Source organism: Bacillus rossius, chromosome 15 (genome assembly GCF_032445375.1).
Source record: "Bacillus rossius redtenbacheri isolate Brsri chromosome 15, Brsri_v3, whole genome shotgun sequence".
Classification (NCBI taxonomy): domain Eukaryota; kingdom Metazoa; phylum Arthropoda; class Insecta; order Phasmatodea; family Bacillidae; genus Bacillus; species Bacillus rossius.
Genome location: NC_086342.1, coordinates 33,311,529 through 33,330,528, shown reverse-complemented (window position 1 = coordinate 33,330,528; position 19,000 = coordinate 33,311,529). Strand labels below are relative to the sequence as shown.

Below are 19,000 nucleotides of genomic sequence, written 5' to 3'. Positions count from 1 at the left end.
TTTTGCTACGATCTTGGTGAAATTATTCTCATTTTAGTCGGAGATCTCGCGACAAATTTCGGGGAGGTCCTTTCGGCAAAATGAATTTTGCGAAAAAATGTAATTACGTCAATTGGAGAAACCAGGCCTGCAAGTCTGACAGAGAGTTTGCGGTTATTTTGCTACTGCGCAGCATATAACATTTGAAAAATAATATCAAAAAAATATTTTCGGCAACTAATTTTTTTTTTAATCTTTTAATTTAGCTTTTAAAAAATTCAAAACAAAATTCCCAGACCTTTTTGTCGGTTATAAAATATTACCAGACCCCTTTAAATATATTTCATGAAAATTCCCCCCCCCCCCCCCAAAAAAAAAAAAAAACAATTTTGGGAATCTGGAATTTTATTCACACATTTATTGAGTAATTTTACACGAGGAAGGTCACTGTATAGCTGAGATTTCGAGAAAACTACCCCTCAAGTAGGATTGATTTATTCTTGTTGAAATTTTTCCAATTTACTGTAGATGTTTTCTTCGTTTCCACGGCAACGGCTGTTTTTAACGACAGTGGTGCACCCACTAGGAGGGGTGGTAATGGTGTTTTCCGCCTGCAGAGTGCCGTAGAGAAGCGCTGATACTCCAGCAAGTTGTACATATTTGCAAACAATCCTTTCTTAATGTCGCTTATCAACTTACGAGATAAAGTATCCTGAAATAGTTTTCTGCTAATATTTTGTGTTACGCACATGATTTTTAATAAATGCATAACATATTCGCATTTAATTGATTATAATATGTGTTTTGTACTAAACAACTCTTTACTTAATTGTTTTTTCAGATTTAAAGGCTCATTTTTATGTCAATCGTAGCAGCTACTGAAAACAAGAAATAATCTGGTATACAGTTGGTGACCACCTTTGTATGTGCTATAACTTTATATGTATTTCAGCACAAATTCTGTTTTTCACAGCACAAATTATCACAAACTGAGCATTATGTTTTGACAAAATTTTGAACTTGAAATTCCAGTGTGTGGTTTGCCAAATTGACATTCGTCTATTCATCCATGTTCGCAATAATAATAATAATAAAATATATCGATAAGATAGCTTCAACGAGACGAGATTGAAGATATCTTATCAAGATCTTCTCTCAGAAGCCTGATGTAGACAACTGATGCAGTTCCTGCAGATGCTTGTAGTTGTTCAGCTCGTCTCTCTTTGGCAAGGTGCCTCTCCAGCATCTGCCAGCCTTGCAGCTGCAACTGCAGCTTCTGGTGCAGGGACTGCAGTCCGGCTGTCAGCCGTGTCCAGCTGAAACAGCCTGGCCTGCAACCGCCTTACAGGACCTGCCAAGTTATACTTCATCAAGAGCAACAAAAACAATTGAAATAGTAAAACCATCTTAAAATTAAAAACCTTCAATTTGATTTAGGTAATGAAAATGATACACATAAAAATATTAAAAAAGATTCTAAAAAAACAAAATATCTGAAACTAATTTAAAATCCAAAATATCTCTGAAAATGCTGACAATTAACCCATTATAGTAATTAAATAAAGTTTAAAAAGATTAATAGTACCTAGGTATGAAAACTTGTGTCTGATAATAAAGTTCGCAGGCTTTCACGGACATTGTTTGAAGTAGATTGGTTTCTGGGTTGTAGCCACATTATTGGCGAATAATTCACCAACGTTTCGGTCGACATTTCAGTCGAGTTGCTATCATCAGGGGGCAGTTGCCTACTCAACAACTACCTACCTACTACCTACTAGGTAACTGTTCCCTGATGATGGCGACTGCAATGTCGACCGAAACGTCGGTGAATTATTCGCCAAGTACGCGGCTATAACCCAGAAGCCAAGCTACTTGTTTCTGATAAGTTAAGTGTAAGCAACATTTAACTCCGATTAATGAAGTGCATATAAATAAGCATAACGGATATCCTTAACCAGTAAATAGCCACAGAGAGGCAAGCAACAAATCAGATGACTGATTCGCCGCAAGCTTCGAGTCGAGGACAGTCGGATAGATAGCGAGAATTCTTCAGTGGATTAGCGCTCATATAACTAGTTGGCTGCAAGATATAAAGTCAGGAATGGACACGACATAATTGCAACACAAGATTAATCTTCCGTCGCCTGCTGCACAGGTAAAAGTAAGAAAGCTGGTGTGGCACAAAGTGTGCTTAAGTAGATGATAAATTTATGCAAACCAAGTGTGGTGCAGGAAACAAGATCTGCGATAAATGCTGTAAGCCTGCATTATTAGATCAGCTGTCTAATCTACCATACAGTGCTGCAGGGATAGATGTGAGCAAGGGCCACAGAGAATGCATTTAAGTACATTCGATGAACATTCTAATTTTGTTTGCGGGCAAAGACGAGGTCGTTGACTGTACTATTATATGGGCCTTTTTATCTTCCATATGATGCTTCAAGAGTAAAAGTTAGAAAGTGTGGTAGTGAATCTAATCTACTATATTAGTGGATGAGACTGCTCATCTAAACTAGTGAACTAATTGTGACAAGATCTGCGACTGATGCGCAGAGGCTGCAATACTATAAGAGCCTTATTGTCTACTATATTAGTATATGAGATGGCTCGTTTAACCTAGTGTGCTGCTTAGGACGAGATCTGACACTAATGCGCGGAGGATGTACAGCAAGCTGAGCCGTCTTATCTACTATATTAGTGGATGAGATGTCTTATCTAAAATAATGTGCTACTTGGAACGAGATCTGCGACAGATGTGCGGATCTGCCTCACCTACTGTACAGCTGCAGATGCAGCAATACTTGTTGAGTAATTGAGATTGCCCATTCAACATAGTGTTATCCGGGAGACGATATCAGCTACCAATATGACGAAATTACACTAGTAGATGAGCAATACAGTCTACCACAGAGTGCTGCTAAGTTATAGGTTATCTTGTAGATGAAGCCACACTGCTTCGGGATATAACATGAACTCAAGCTGGCGTGTCTCTGATATAAAATCGAGGACGAAGGCGTGACTGCGTTATGATTGTTTTGATACTGGTTAGTTGAATGACTTAGAGACCTGTTTTTTTATTTTCGAGAATTATTTTCGCTTAAGGCTAGTTTTATAAATTATAGTGTATTTTTTTTGTCCTCGTTAGCCAATCACAAAGTCAGGTAACGTTCATGTACATTCCTGGCTTACATTCTTCCAGCTCGGTTCTAAAGTATATGTTATATTTGTGTTACAAGTCCGCTCAGGTGACAAATAACTCTGTTGGGTGTTATAGTTGATATGATTACTGGACAATTTTAACACAGCTAGCTCTATTTAGTGATGAATTGGCACACTCACCCAGGTAGGGTGTACTACTGTACTACCATCAGTGCCTGCAGTGGCAGGTGTAAGACCGTGTCCTGACTCACTCTGCGACACTAAAGTCTTTGAATATATATACTGTATAGAAGTCGCGAGTGGATAGGATTTACTCTACGTTTTTCAGAAGCGTATGATGAGCAGCTTGGGAACTTCGCCGCTGCAGTGCGCTGCCGTAACTCCCTGTATCGTCTTAGTTGTTATTTACACGTTAGAGCGCAGCACTGTCGCCCGCTGTCATTCCCCGCACCCCCCACCTATCATTCACTGCAGCTCAAGGTCGCGTAACAGGAGGGGGAAGGGGTGTTTGAAGAGTTCGACACTTGTCCGCTAGGGACCACCACAAGTCGATGCCCTAGAGATGGTGGCGATTGCGGCGGTGAATTAACCAACTACCTCAAAACCGTATTAGAAATTTTAACCTGGGCTGGCGACTTCTATACAGTATATATATTCAAAGCTAAAGTCCTGCTGACCACCGGTCCTCGTGGACACAGCCCTCTGGCCGGAAACACGTGACACACTTAAAGTCATGTTCAAAATGCCAAATTAAATATATATAGGTAACCAGACACAAATTTGTTCAAAAATAAAAATTAACTTAAAAAAATTATATGAATACGAATTTCCATGTTGGTTTTAAAATTTGCAAAAAAAAAAAAAAATATGGTAATTTTTGTTTTTCTCATTCTGAATTTGTGACATATGTACCGATGAAAGTTAATTTTATAAATTGCATTAAGTGACAACTCTTGGCTAAAATTATTGTTATTAAAGTTGTGTCAATTAACACCAATCTTAGGGAAATGTTATAATTAAATGATTTGTAAGAGCTAAGAAATTGACTGTGAATTGATTTATCTCTCGTTTAAAAATTTGAATATTAACGGCCTAAATTTTTTTAATGTGAATTTAATCAAGTGTATGAAAGCTGTATCCTGAATAAAGATTTTCAAATATATTTTTGAATTAATTAATACGTACACGACCTCACACGCACTGAAGCATTATTTGTGTGGCTTATAGCGGAGTCTCAACTTCACTTGTTGTCGTATGGTGTCCCTTCCTTCACTTTCACTGTAAAAAACACTTTTTGTAATTTTTACAATCAACGATATCATTTGTAAGTCTGCAAGGCAAAGTTCTGCCTTGAAATTCATCGTGATATCGTTAGCAAGTGAGTTTTCACGGACTATACTTGTAAAAGTACATAAACATTTTTACAGTTTCGTTTTGTATGACAGCTACTCGGTGAACGTGAATATGTTATAAATAAGTATGTGTTTTGTATCAAAGCCTTAAGTATAGGACTCACTGCTATGATAGCTTAATATACATATTTTTTGCTGATTCTCTTTTTGAAGAATTATTTTAGAAAATAGCATTGTGAAAGTACATTTGTAAGCATACCTATTATATGTTAACAAAGAATATAATTTTTTTATAAGAGACCATGAAACAGATATTTGAACAACAGATTTTATTAGAAAATTATAGCAGAATGTTTCCAACTAATTAATGTGCATCATAAATCTGATGACAGTTTTACAAGAAAACAACAAAACTATATGTTTTTAGCGGGATGTCCTCACCAAATGCCGTAAAACAATAGTTATGAGACTGAAATGCAATAATCCAGCCAGGATTGTGAGAATATGAGCTAGGCAGTGTTGAGGGCAATACCAGTGCACTTTACACGCAGGACAAATAACTGAATGTGGTAACTCTTTTAATCGTGTAGTTTTATCGCTTCGAACGGTGTCTCTGTACTTGCATTGCACGCCACACATAAATAAGTTGTCTTTTCGTTTTTGAATACCATAAAATATTATTTTGTGCTTTTTAAAATCCACCAAATTACACTTGGACGAACGGCAAAAAGTTTACATTAACTTTGTTTTACCCGAGTTGCGGTCTGGAACCGGGAACTGTGTGTTCTATTACCTACAGAATTTTGTTATCTTTGAAGGCTCCATGGCTTTAAATCACTGTGCTAAGTCTTTTATGATAAACACGAATTAGTGCTGCTGGCTAACCACAGAGAGTTAACTGTACTTTTGTTTCCGTTTTTTATTTTAAAGAAATTAATTTTTATTTTTAATATAATAAATTAAATAATAAATAAAAAATCCTGTATCTACCCGTTTTTAATTCAATTTAATTAATTAATACTTTAGTTTAGTTCAAATGTGCCACATTAATTTTAGAAATACCCCATATTTTTTTCCTGAAATAATTTGTTGTACACTTTTTTTAAAGTTATTCAGTAGATAATGAGTTGATAAAAATTAAAAACATCCCAATCACAGGTTAATGAAAAAAATGTAAAGTTTTCAAACTGAATGGACAAACGAACGTTAATTTCTTGAGTTACTGATGGTTATTCCCATACGAATACCGTTACTTTGGCGCTATTCCAAGACAGACCAAATAGCATAAAATTAGAATTTTCATAATAATGAACGAGTGAACTCCACTCACATCTTGTGTCCTTCATTTCTGTTCAAAACTGTGCGATATTAAACACAGATTTAAATTGTACCATGGCTCAGGTGCTTCTTGTACTTATTTCATGGCCGTGGATTTCTCCTTCGTCACCTGTTTGGAAAACACATGTCTTTATAGGATGGCATTGTTTCACAGCGACTAATGTTTTTGTGCGACTGTCACAGACTTACATCTGTGCATACACTACCAATGTACTTACTTTCATTCCCCGTCCGCTAAGTGAAGCTTGCGGCGGCCTGCGTACTAACAGCGCTGGTAGTAGTAGTAGTAGTAGTAGTAGTTCAGCCCAGTCTTAAAATGAGAGCTTCGTATAAATGTGGACATATTTAAAATTTAATTGTCACTTAATGAAATGGTACATATTTAGACTAATGAGGGAAGTCATGAACTATTTTAGTTTGTAAATTTTTGCTGCCTCATTGCAGAGCGTTAAGACAAACATTCGGGGACAGGGTAGTAGGGAGTTGTGGTGTGGTGCAGGTCAATGAGCAGCCGCCATATTGAATTCAGAATTGTGACGTCACGGCCGTCATCTTAGATGAACCTGATCATTTTGACGTAAGACATTGCTTAATACACTGTAAAATTCTCAATAACGGACGGAAAAACGAAACCTTACAACTAATTTTGACGTGACGTCTAATAAATCTATGAACGCCGGCTGCACGCACGAAAAAGTGTCCCGTAACGAACATTGCCCCGTTATGCTGTGTCCCGTTGCGCATCTATCTCTCTTCCACTCGATTGGAACAACCATCGATTTGACTTTCTCGAGGCACATTAAACTTAAAACACTCCCATTCGTTTCCTACTTTTCCTATCATCGTCCTATCCTTAACAGAAACACAGACTGGAAGAAGTCCAATAGCAAACATGTATAAAAGTTATAGTATGCTATGATCTCATTGCGGTAATTGCGCACTTAAAACAACTTGATTACAAAGTTTTATTAGGCATTCATGCAAGTCTCTTAAGTGCTATTTTAAAACAGACCCAAGAGCGTTAATAAAGTTTTACAAACAAGCAAACATTTAAAGCTGCACATACCTCATTGTTCCACTGATTTGGGCCCCTTTATCCTCTCTGTGCCAGCTTATTTGAATAAACCATATTTTCTGAGCTGCGATTACGGCCCCGTATCTGGAAATACAGTAACAATGCAAGACGTGAGTCTCTTACGTTGCTAAGACTTCTTAGTGTTAGCAGTAACATTATGTTTTTGAAGTGAAATTTTTTAGAGTAGTATCAGTGTCACAGAGTAACGGAAGTGATTAGGTAACGGAGTTAACGTGTGTAACGTATTAACTAATATTGATCGAAGGCACCGGGTTTGAAAAGAAGGCATTATGCTGGTGGGAAAAGGAGAGAAAGAGGGAGATAGGGAGATCAAAGAATAAAATAAAGTGTAAGACAAAAGTAAAACTCTGCTGAATTTTTGTTTGCATGTCTTTAATAATTTTGAAAATATAAAGTGTATTTTATTTATTAACTTCATCGCTTAGTTATTAAATATTTTAAAATGAAAAGTTTTCAAGCTGGGAACACAAAGGTTTTTCGTCGTGTTTGTTAGAATTTATGAACTTTTTTGTGTACATTTTTCGTTTAGTTTTGTCATTCTAATGAATAATGGAATATTATTAAGTAATACCTTTAAATTTATTGTGTGTCATTCTGTTGCATGTACTCCACGGAGATTGCTGTTAGAAACGAGCAACGATAAAGAGAATAATAAATTATGGCTGTGTGGAAGATAATTTATAAATATGTCTGTAACACCCAGAAAATTTTAGTAGGTTATGGACATAGTTAAATAGTGTGAACGGTAGGTTAGGTTAAATAAGCTTGAATAATATTATTTTGTAAAATATTGTGAACGCTTGTTTAAGTAAGGTAAGCTAAATTAAAAATAATAATAGCGTTTTCCGGAGGAATAAAATAAGGTATTCAAAACTACAATTTTTGGATTTTTATTTTCACCGGAGAGTACGTACTATATAAAATTACCTAATATTTTAGTATTCACGTCCAAATTAGACTTAAGTGAGTAAAGTAAATTCAGGAAATGAAATCATTAGAGCTTAACGGAAGTCGATGGCATGTTACCATTAAAGCACACTTGCATATTTCTGCACTTGAATTCTCGCAACTTACTCACTCGATTTTCGAATTACATGATTAGGTATAGATAAGGACATTTCGTGCATTCATTTATTCGCAAGCTAGAATGCATACCTTCACCTTCTCGCACTGTGTTCATTATTGGACCGCAGTAATTTGGACACGCCTCTCTGCAACCGACAGTCAACGATATCCAGCTAGGAGAGAAGTAAGCAAATCTGGTAGTAAAAATTATATGTGATAAACATCTTCTCGCTAAGAAATCAACCAATGGGAAAGCAAACACGGGTTGAGCACACTTTTAACTTTGAATTCTACCCTGAGTCTAGACGAATAACATGGTCTCTCTATCCATGATGCGCGACAGACACGGTAAACACGACCTCGCTCTTCCGGCTCTGGAAGCCGACTGACAAGTCACGACTTGTTCAAACTCGACACTGACTATATCAATGGATCAGGCTATCGGCTTTATTACTTCAAATTTATGTCACGTCAGTAGTTGGTGCTATAAAAATTTCTTCATTGTATTTTTGAATACACCTAGTATACTAGCTGTGCCGTTTTCAATCACTTAGTAGGTATTGTATAATACATTTTTTTTTTTTTTTTTTTTAAGAAACATCTTTTGGCGCGATGGGAGTAAAATTACAAAGCCGAATTTAAATGCGATATTTCCGTGAAACATTGTTGTGAAACAGAGAATAGATTGCGGACGGTGAAGAGAACTCGTTCCCATGAGCGGGCTCCACGTGGCGGCGTGCGGCTCAGGTTGAACCCCGCCATGCTGCAGGGATAGGCGGGTCGCGGCGGTAGGGACCCGCCTGCGCCTGACGCCACACCGACTTGCTGGCGTCTAGTAAGGGAGTATTTGGTGCGACGGGGGTTTGAGCTTATTTTGAAGTGAGTAATAATTTTGTTAATTTATTGAGAACGTGGTTTTATTTCTCTCTCTCACACACTCTCTCTCTCTCTCTCTCTCTCTCTCTCTCTCTCTCTCTCTCTCTCTCTGCCGTTGTACCCCTAACGATATACTTACGAGTCGATAATTGAATTTCCAAAGAAGTTTCACTTCTATCACGTGTACTGAGTTACAAGCGCTCTTCTTTATATTCGCTGGCTGGCCCATCCAACCCGGCGCCCCAGCGCGCTGCCCCCTCCCGCCGCCCTGACGCCCTCTCCCGGTCGTGTCTGGAAGCAGACGTCGCTGCTCGAGACGGCGCCTCTTATCTCCACGACGTGCCGCGCCGAGCGGTGGAGGCTGGCGTCTGCTCCACCACGCGTGTCTGCGCGCCTCCAGACAGTGGCGTCGCTGGCTCAGAGGTCTTCGACAAGGCCCATGTACCGTGCGTTCCATCATCACTAACAAGCACCCACACAAAACACTTTGCAATTTTTAAAACCTTCATTTGTGATATTGTGCCTGATAGTTTTTGTATTCATGGCGAAATATTTTCCAACTATTTGTTTTTTTAAGGTTAATCATAGTTTTTCGTGGCCTTAGCTAACATCATATATTTCGGCTGCTGTGCCAAAGCCACGGTATTTAAGAAACTGAGATAACAAACAGTGTTCAGGAATGACTCGCCGCTATCTGGCCCCGCATTCGTCTAGTGGGTCTCGGGAACCTTCGGGTTTCTTTCGTGTGGTCAATTCAGAAGATGCTATCTCCAGAGAATACTGATCGAGCACTGAGATACGGACGAGTTGCGAGCTATTTTCTGGACAGTGCATTTATCAATGGATGCCCGGGCACACATACGGTGTGCAGAGCTTCATAAAAAAAACATGCTATTAGAAATTAGAAAAATGCTCAAATTTTTTCCGCGTGGTGTCTCTTTACGAAAAGCAATTAAGAATGCGCTGAGGGTGGATGAACAGTTCTGTATTCTTAGGATTGTTAAAACTGCTGAAACGCGTGTTTTCCGAATGATTACAGATTCTTGAAAGCACTCAAGAGATTCGCATTACACCTTTATCTCTGCCATATACTGCTATGGTTACCACTCAATGCATGATTCGAAGACTGCGCGCCAGTTCAGAGCCTTGTGCTTAGAGGCGATTCAGCGTTAGAAGCATCAACGAGCGTCGCACTTATCATCAAATCTCACCAACAGATACACCGCTGACATGTTGGGCTAATAAGAAGCTTATAAAGATTATATGACCCTATCCCGTGCTGCACGGACAGAAGGTTAAACGTTAAAGCAACATATTGGCAAACTATTGAGACTTGGTTGTGAACAAAAATTTGAATTGTACACTATTGAAAAAAAACACGATGACATTGTAGATTCATTTCACTCCAGGCTATACTCATCCAGAACCATAGAATCATGAGTTTTTTTAGAGTTTATAGAAAACTTATCGTTTATTTATTTATGAATGCAATACTAAAAAAGGGGGTATTTGAGGATGACGACTACATACGATTGGTTAACTCAAAACTGTGAACCTACGCATCCGCTAAGAACGGATTTTACGAAAATCAGCTCCCAAAGGGAGTTGCGGGACGTTAAAATTAAAAATTTCACCTTTTCCATCACTATGTTTTACACAATTTAATGTTCATGATTAATTAGTTATCCAGCTAGTATTATTATATTATTATATATATTGTTTTAATACTGTAGGTTTTTCTGTTTGTTTGTACGAGTTTGATGCAAAAACTACTACATAGAACGATCGTGATAAAACCTTTTTTTTTTGTGTGTTTAAAAGCTTATGATCTGACTTAAAAAATTATCTTTATTTTATCTCGCTACGATGACCGGAGCCGGAGAAAAAAACAATATAACTACATTTTTTAAACAAACAAGCACAGCAAATATAATGTGAGCTCCCATTACAAGTTCATTCATACCAAAAGGGAGATCAGTCTTGATTGGCCCCTTGCGCTACATGCCACGTAAGCGGAGCTGTGATATACAATTAAATATAAACAATATTGGATGAAATTTCGCCATTACGTTGATGATGATTTCTTCATTTTCCATGGCTACGTTTTTTTTTTTTTTTGCATTGTTGATGCCTTGTGCGTATCAATGGCAACTGCTGCCGCAGCGACAATGCACAGAGAAAAAGGTTTGTTTAAATCAAAAAAAAATTTGTTTATATATGGCGATACAAATATTTTCTTGGTGGAACAAAATATTTTGTTAGCTTAACCAAACTCTGTAAGTAACAAAAAATATTTGTTACACCTAACCAAATAGGTATACATTTGGGTTGACAAAATCATTTCGTTGGGTCAACAGAATCTTTCCTTCTACAAAATATTTGCTTGAATTAACAAAACATATTTATTTCACCATATACAAACAAGTACTTTTTTGAGACAAACAAACCTTTCTCTCAGTGATGGCGCGCCTACGAGGACGGACTGCAGTAGTCTCCCGTGATCACGTGGCAGTAGCGGGAGCAGACTAGCGGGGGTACAGCCCCTTGAGAAGACGTCCTGCGGCGCCTCGCCCGCCGAGCGGCTGCCCCGTCAGTCTCGGCGGGCCCCGAACTGGGTCAGGCCGCGGCAGCCGGGGAAAGTTCTGTTGGCGGCGGCGTGTGTCGCAACTCTTACAGCGTGGGTGCTGCGCAGTGCCGTGGAGGGGTCCAGCAAAACTCATGATATCGTTTTTGAAGTGAAACTTCTTTGCCCGGGGGGCGGGGGGCGCTACGATTTCCCAGCGTTCCGATCGCGCGAGGGGAATAGTTGGGTACATGGTGGAAGAACCGGTAGAGGAGGAGACGGCAGGGGAGATGAAGAAATAACGTAGCATACTTGCACACTTGCATATACTTGCATACTTGTGCAATAGAATAATTTAGCGCTTGCATGCTTAATATATATTTATAATTTTTTTATCTGCTACCTTAGCCAAAGAGAATTATGTTTCCTATACCTAATCTAATACTATTAAACGAGCTATATATATATATATATATATATATATATATATATATATATATATATATATACATTGGCATCTCGGAAACAGCTCTTACAATATGGATGAAATTTTTTTTTAGGCCTACTTTGATAACGTTTTCCTTTTAAGTTTATCTATATATGTGTCTTCCTAGGAAAAATGCGAATTCAAACAAAAATATTTTTTTCCCAAACGTTGTTTTATAGCTCGTTATCAACTTCCGTTTTTAGCATTTCAATTAGCTAATCGACTCAATTTGTAATTTTTTAATTATATACTCAACAACAGATGACACTCTCATCCAATGGAAGTACAATTTATAGTGGCAATAATTTATAATAGCAAAATCTGAATTGGAATGAAATAAAAGAAGCTTTGTTAAGTTTCAAGGGCAAGGGCTGAGTTCAATACTATTAACACGACCTTTTTCTCTGTCACAGTCAAATATATAATGAATCACCAGTTAATTTTGTGAATGACATTGTCAAATTTTTATAAGTTATTGGTAATCCGTACTCAGGTAGTGAACTCATTGATATATTGTTGATAACCTTCTATGGGTAGAAAAACAGTATTGTGTAGCCAAGTCTACCAGTTCTTGGCATTAGTTAGAATAAATTGTAGTTGCTGTCGAAACTCGTTTACTCAGTCATGGGATTAGTCAAGGGGTCAAGAGGACACAGGGTGATGGGGAAAATATTCCGAAAATCAAAGCTAATGATGACAGGCCACGATTACACCTCACTAGGAAATGTTTTAATTGTGGGGGTAGTAATAATTTGGCTAGGAATTAAAGATAGAGAAAGTTGAAGGTAGTAGTTCAACTGAAAAGAGGAAAGTGATTTTCTCAAGTGGTTGTAAGGATAGTTCTAAGATGTTTACCTGTTTCGTCTGTGGGTAAAAAGTGCATAAGCAACGTGTTTGTAAAATTAAGCTCATGAATAGTGGTTAAAGGTTAGAGGAATGATGCAGTCAGTTTTCTTGTGTAACGGCTAATATTTAGGGAAGAAGCCGTGCGCTGATTAGTCAGGTTTGTTGTGAAGAGCTTCTCAGGAGCATTGATCATAAGAAAGTCTGTAGATAACCTGTTTGGCTGATAGGGGTTAAGTTACCACCAATTAAGTCATAAAGACCTGCTTTAAAATTGGTAATTTTCAGAGGAGATTTGACTTAGCGGCTCAGCCTAACTTGAGTTTCGACATAATACTTGGAACCAATTTCCTCAAATTTGTGGGGAGTTGGGTGGATCTAAAAGGTAAAGGGTTTCGTATTAGGTTTAGTAAATAAAGTGTATGATTGGTAGCCTTTGATAAGAGAGTATGTGTATCCAAGTTTTAAGAAAATGATATAGGAGTCTTGAAGGAGTATTACTCTCATGTCGTGTGGGATCGTAAAGGGGCTTGTGATATTACGCCTTACAAGGTTCCCCTGATTGATAACATTCCCATTAGAAATAAACATTCTCTTTTAGAACCTAAACATGAGATTTTTAACTAAATATTGGATAAGTTATTCAAAGAGAAAATTATTGAACCTCCTCATGTATGTATGCCAATCCTGATTTTCTTGCTGGCAAGAAGAACCAGCCACGGAAATACCGCTTGTAGTGGATTATCGTGAATTGGGAGAACATTTGTTATTATATCCCTTTCCTGTTAGTCAGGTAGAATTTTTCTTGCAACACTTGACTAAATGTAAATATTTAGCCGTGTTGAACCTTAACCATGAATACCATCAGTGCCTTTTGCACACACATTTAAAACATGTGTTGGTGTTTGTTACTCCGTGGTTTTTTTTTAATGGAATCATGTTCCATTTGGTGTGAGTTTTGGGGCTCAGGCCCTTTGCAACGTATTGGAGAAGATTTTAGAACCCTTTCTAGGAAAGTTTGGGACTAAATATATGGACGATGTTATTGCATACAGTAAAAATCTTGAAGATCATTTTGTTCATGTTAGGACCATGTTGTATGCTTTCAGGGAATCAGGATTGTTAATCCTTAAAAGGTCAGTTGGGATAAAGACCACACCCAAGTTCTGGGGTTCATTGTTCAAGGAGAGGAAATGCATTTAGATCTCGAGAAGATTTCTCTGGTGATCAAGTTTGGTACACTTTGTACAACACATGGCTATGGTTAGTTTTACATATTTGAAATACGTTTTTCAAGATAATACTGATTATTTCGTACGAAAATCGGCGCATAATTTCATATTGTAATCGGTGTTTCACTCAAGCATAATACTTTTAATAATGGAAAAGGTACTTGAATTTTCAATAATTGGACATTATATTGTTGTATTGTGCTTATTAATGTGCACAGATAATAATAGCAAGCTACTCAGGGAAGGGTTTACAAACTAATTCAACTATGGAAGTGTTGGACAACACAAAGCATCAATGCCCGAGTAATAATCCGAACCCAGTACCTATTACTGCGAACACTATTTACTAGTGATACAGTTGTTTTCACGTAAATGTACAAATCAACACATATTTGTAATTTTACATTAATATTTCTGTTTCATATACAAAAAATACACTCGGAACAAGTGTCACGATTATTTCATGGATTCCGCTTACTCCATACTAGACTCAACATGCCTGTACTTAATCAAGACATTTAGAGTGGTCTATAGTCTAACCCTGAGGCGGCTTATGTGTACATGGGTAACCCCTTCTCCACCTGGTTTATAACTGGCTCAGGGATTGTCAAGAACCCTGTACTCCAATCATCCACGTGAGGTAGATACGACTTCAAGTATACTTTGGTACCCAAAGATCCTCGAAATAATCGTAGCTCTACAAATTGTGATCTCGATCGGAATGAAAATTCTATAAGGGCAGAAATATATTCCAGACGCAAAATCTCGCTAAGAACTTTCTCTCTCTCTCTCTCTCTCTTTCCATCTTAACCCCCAAGAGTTCAAGGACACGGGTGGGCTACGTGGTTTCCGGCCCGACCTCGCGCTGATTAATCAGAACGAGAAGAACGAGAAGACAGCGCGCGTGCTCACCCGCGGTTCGAGGACGTCACGCGCTAGATTAACGCAGTGTTGCCAGACGTCACGAGAGAGAGAAAAAATGAAAATCGACAACATTGTGTCCCGCCTGAGGCGGGGTCTACACGGATGGAACGGGGCTGACGCTCACATGAGCCGGCTGCTCCAACACCGACAAGACAACTCTTTGTCTAAATAAATTCTTCTTACCTTGTTTAAAATGTATTAACAAAACAGCATTAAAAAAGGGTATATGTGTTTAAAGAAAATAAACTTCTCGTACGGTGTTTCATGTCGTAAATGTTTTTATAGAACCTGTGAGACTTTCCAGACAAAAAAAATTGTTAATTTCTAACACTGAAAAAAAGCAAACACTTGATACAAAAACCTAAAAATCCTTCTGTGCCAGTTTGCCGAGCTCCTGTAACGGCCAGCACTGCCGTCTGAAGGTCGCCTCGGTGTAGGAAAGGATGGTCTACTGTTGATGACGTCACAATGGTGCGCGCAGGCCTGAAGTCTAGTCTGTGTTGGCTGCCCGACCCGAGGGACAGACCCGACCTTCTGGCCAGCCCCGAAGAGTGCGTGAGATGAGATGAGGATGGTGGTCAGTGACGGAATGAATTGGAGGGGAAAACGGGAGTACCACGAGATAACCCACATCCCATGGCAAAGTGCGGTCCCGGTCGCCTTGGTGGGAGGCGGGTGCTCACCCACTGCGCCTATGTGTTGCCAGTCTTCGTAAAGTCGGATAATCCCTTGCTGTATTCGTAAATTTCCTTTATTATTATTATTATTTTTATTTTTTAATGAAAATAAATGTTTACTGATTTACTTTTAGTTCTCGTCAAAGATAGGTAACATCTAATCTCGGTAACGAGAAAATTCACGTGTTCTCGGTTGCAAATACAATTTTAATACGAAACTCGAACACGAAATGTAACGTAGAAATCTTTAACACAATGCTGAGTGTGATAAATATATAAACAACTTATGTTTTCAAATACATTTCTCGACGCGAATCACATGTAGTTTCCGCACACGCCGCTAGAATTCGTTGCCGGAGCAGTTAAGATTACTATCGTATCATTCCATTTGCAAAGAGAAAGATTAAACTATATAATGACACAATTCCGATAAAAGAAAAAAAGACTCGAAAAAAATACTAAAACCTGATTTTCGACGATAAATTTTATTAAAATACGGCCGAGCTTGTTAAAATTCACTAAAGCATTAATACTATTAAGTTAACCCTTGGCTTTGTGAACATTGGTTCGCGCCATCCGCCACAGATGGCACCACTGTGGTTACACATTTCCGTTCCATGCGACTTCCGTTCCATTCACGAAATTACTCCTACTAAATGTCGTTTACCGAGAGTTGAGTTGTTACACTTTTCAAATATTTTATAAATATTTTAAATATCATAGTCACTTTACTATAGAAGAAATACAATATGGTTGTGTAAACTGAACATGAAAAATATTTAATGAGTGCCGAAAGAATATATATAGTTTATCGAACGAATACGAAAACTAGTATACACCTATATCAATTCGCTTATCAGGGTTGACTTGATAGCCGAGCGATCAGAGGCAATGTACTTTCAAGATAAGAATCGAGGATTATAATCCACCTACTTCATAGAAAGTTTTCTAATTTAAAAATTTTAATGATATTTTACAATGACATAAATAAATCTTTATTATAGTAGAAGCAAACAACTAAAATAATATAAAATATGGTGACTGACGTAGATAGTGCATATCGCAGGCGATGCTAGCACACTCTAGTTCACAACTAGTGCACCATATGGTAGGATTGTGGATTTAGAAGACGTAGGTGCCCGCGGCCGAGGACAAGCTCCTAAGCATAGACATCGAGCGACGAATACGCCCGAACATGGCCGAATCCTTACGAATAGCTAGCCACAACTGAGAAGCCACCAAATCGTAGTGCCATAAAAAAAAATTCCAAAAGCATACAATAACTAGGTACTATTCTTGAACTGAAAATGTCATGCCACATTTCTCACTACATTACAGAGCCCAGGTTTCCCCCCTGTGTCTATGAAGGATTTAGCTTGAGGCCAACTTAAAAGCCTTGCCTACCTGGGCACACGTATCTTTTGCAGAGCTTCAGAAATACCCATGCCATTTGAAAACTGCTCATGCTATCAGAATGGTGTCTGTTTACAAAAAGGATTTAAGGATTTACTGAAGGTGGATGAGTAGTTATGTTTCCATATTTTGTTTTTAAGCTGTATTTTTGGTGGAATGAAAATGGCTAAAATTTGGATTACATTATCTTGATTTCTCCTCCCGCTATATAATTTTAAGGTCACGACTCAAATTTCATAGTTGACCTATGCACAATGATAATACTGCGCGCCAGTCTACAGCCTTGCTCTAAGTGGCGATATCACACTAGAAGCACAAAAGAGCGTCGCACTTATCATCTCGCCTCACCAACATAAATACACCCCTCACTAGGCGAACCCCTTAACTAGTTACAATCTATATCCAAGATCAATTTTTGTCATGGCTGGGCAATTCCTAATTAATGCTTGTGATTTATGCTAGCCTTGCTTCATGGTTTGAAAAACCTGCACGTGTTAAGGCGTATAGGTTTCGGCCTGAAATCCACTTAGGGTATTTAGAACATCAAGAGGTTCCCACCTGTTTTTTTTTCTTTGCTATCCCAGTGCTCTTAGCCGCAAGGACCTACCGTCCTGGGGCCCCCACTGGGGTGGTACGGAATACTCCGTATGCGCGAATCGGGTAAGTCGTTAGAGAGTTGGCTATGACGAGAGGCGGAGGCTCCTCATCCTAGCAGCATCACCACCTCGTCATCCTAGCTCACTCAGCTGAGACCAGACAGTTGACTGTGTACTTGTCCCTTAGGCCTTATCAGTACTACTGGCGCCTACTCCGATCCACCACTTCCCACTGGGACTCCTCAGTCACTCAGGGTGGAGGTCTATCCAGCCTCTCCTAGCTGTCCAGGCCAGTAGCTGGGGCTGTGTCGCCGCTCACTGCGGCAGCTCTTCACAAGACCAGGGAGAAGCTAGCTCCAGGTGATAGGAGCACGAGACCTACACAAGCTGATCCTGGGCCGCCTAGGTCAACCTCAGCGGGGTTCCATTCGCAAGAAGGATTATCCTATGCTACTATAGCTTAGGTGGTGTCTAGGCTAACCATAAGTGCCGTTGGAGGAGTTCGCAGTTATCTCGGTTCCTCCCTCCGGCCACCCCTAGCCAAAGCCCGGGCGACCTACATCCGTTTAGGCCCGGATGCACCACACCCCGCCTACGGTGCGCTTAGACTCATTTCCATCAGCATTGGGATCTTCACATAGTGACCGGCCTGTGGGATTCCCCACCAGGGCTCGGTAGTCGAACCCCCTAGAAATGTTTCAGTTGCATCTGCTGTTGCCCGCAGATTCAGAACTTTCAGCATTTCTGGTTTCCATCCAGACAAACTGAGGATGCCTGAGGCAGGGATACGCAAAGAAGAGTCCTCTTTAGCGCCACCCGTTGGTGCCACGAGGATGCAGAGGATTGCCACGAGTGCGGAGAGGCTACGTGTTCGCATCGTTGCAACCCTTCCTGTCAGCCTGTTGGATCGTGTCTCGGATAACTAGAGCTGGCACCAGCTCCAACACCTGAACAACAGTCACCTTCTCTCGCAAGAGTCAGGCCCTCTCCCGACTAATGCACTAAGAGTATTATTACTGAACCCGGGACTCTCCCAACCAACCCACATAGGTGTTGGGGAAAAAAATTGCAGCGATTCTTTCTGTACTCGCCCGTGATGTGTAACATCTTACCACGGTAACGAGCAAATCTATGTGTTCTCATGTTACAAATACGTTTATAATACGAAACTTTCGCACCAAATTTAACGTAGAATCTTTTAAAATAATGTCGATCGTGATAAATATGCGCAAATTGTGATTTCAACTACATTTCTTGGCGCGAATCAAGCGTAGTTTCCGCAACCGCCGCACAGTGGGAGATTTGCCCGAAAACGTGGTCAAAATGCAAATCACGAACTTAAAATCCCGACCAAACTGGCGATGTGGTAGTAATGTTAGATCATCCCTGCATGGGAAACC

The 19,000-nt window shown here is 39.2% G+C and overlaps 1 long non-coding RNA gene across 1 annotated transcript; it reads right to left on the bottom strand.

The window, feature by feature from the left end:
* Nucleotides 1-374: 374 nt before the first annotated feature.
* On the bottom strand, nt 375-9,037 carry LOC134539517 (uncharacterized). The gene is made up of 3 exons (XR_010076324.1): nt 9,005-9,037; nt 6,895-6,987; nt 375-1,330 (listed from the first exon to the last, which is right to left on the bottom strand). It is a non-coding gene; the product is annotated as an uncharacterized LOC134539517 (long non-coding RNA).
* Between the last annotated feature and the right edge of the window lie 9,963 nt (nt 9,038-19,000).